General features: G+C 30.5%; 1 non-coding gene across 1 annotated transcript; it reads right to left on the bottom strand.

Annotated features, from left to right (window-relative positions):
- Nucleotides 1-982: 982 nt before the first annotated feature.
- On the bottom strand, nucleotides 983-1,101 carry LOC148176821 (5S ribosomal RNA). The gene has a single exon (XR_015769878.1). It is a non-coding gene; the product is annotated as a 5S ribosomal RNA (ribosomal RNA).
- Between the last annotated feature and the right edge of the window lie 270 nt (nucleotides 1,102-1,371).

Here is a 1,371-nt window from a genome sequence, read left to right on the forward strand (position 1 = left end):
AACTTCAATTGTTGGTGCTTCTTTTGACGCAAAATTTCTGGCGAAATTCAAAAACGTTAAATAAAAATAAATAAAATTAAAATAAAAATAAAAAATAAAATTTTTTAAAAACGAACGATTTTTTAAAACTTGACACTTTTTTGCATAGAACTTTTAAGTTGATTTTAATGGAATAAGTCATTAGAAAGGTGGAATATTTGCTTTCTAACGCCATGTTAAAGTTATTATCTCCCTTGCTATTTAGAAGTTACATGACAGAGAAAATGGAGTGATTTTTAGGTTTTGTCAACTTTAGAAGATTTTGTAAAAAAATTGATTTGAATACTCACAAAATTGTGATTCTTTGATAATCTCCCGTTTCTACATGATTTGACTGATCAGAAAGAAAGATAAAAATTATGTTGATCAAGTTTTTTATAATTTAAAGAAATTTGAAAACGTTTTAAAGAATGCGTCGTTTTTGAGTTATGTCAGATAAAATCTTCAAGAAAAACGATAAATTTCCCAAAATAGCAAACATGAGAAAAAGGAAATTTTTTAAAAATTTGTAGAAAAAATGGTATTTTGGTTAATTCTGTAGAAATTGGAAAAATGGTGTGTTAAGAAAGATAAAACCGATAAGAAAACAGCTAAATTTTCTGAAGATATTCGAAATTTACAGCACTTTAAATTATAATTAGAAATTTCTATTTTGGAATAAATAATATTTTAGATTTTGTTAACTATTTTAGTACGCGAATTCTGTGTACCATTTTCGTTATTATAGGTACCCTTAATTGTCGCTTTTATCTCGCTTTTCCCATTCAACTTGACAATCATTCCGATTTAAAGACATGACTTGAAATTTCAAAGCAAATTGAGGATTGTTTTTGATCACAGAATATAAAATATACTTTGTTTTATTTCAGAGAACCATGTCGACGCGACATAACATGCAGGGCTAGCAATAAATTAAAATTTCGTCCCGTTTATTGTAAAAAAGAGGCAACGACACGCGGTGTTCCCAAGCGGTCACCCATCCAAGTACTGACCGCGCCCGACGTTGCTTAACTTCGCTGATCAGACGAGAAGCGGTGCATTCAACGTGGTTTGGCCGTTGCCTAAAATTTAGCGTGTGACGTAGGTAGACAAGCAGTCTTTGTGGAAGAAATTAATTCTTTGTGAGTTTAGTTGGACAACCTGATCTTTTGGTGGCGATTTAAAATTTGTACGAAAATGTGACGTCTCTGTTTGCAACAATAACAAAAAATAGTGGAAATTATTAATAAGGATATTAATGTTTTCATGGAAATGTATAGGTGATGCAACTCTAAAAACAGTTTTTTTTTTAAAAACCATCAACATCGCATTCTTCCCCTGCATTACAACCGG

The sequence above is a fragment of the Gnatocerus cornutus genome, chromosome 3 (assembly GCF_029298725.1).
Source record: "Gnatocerus cornutus isolate USDA-ARS CGAHR chromosome 3, icGnaCorn1.1, whole genome shotgun sequence".
NCBI classification, from domain to species: Eukaryota; Metazoa; Arthropoda; class Insecta; order Coleoptera; family Tenebrionidae; genus Gnatocerus; species Gnatocerus cornutus.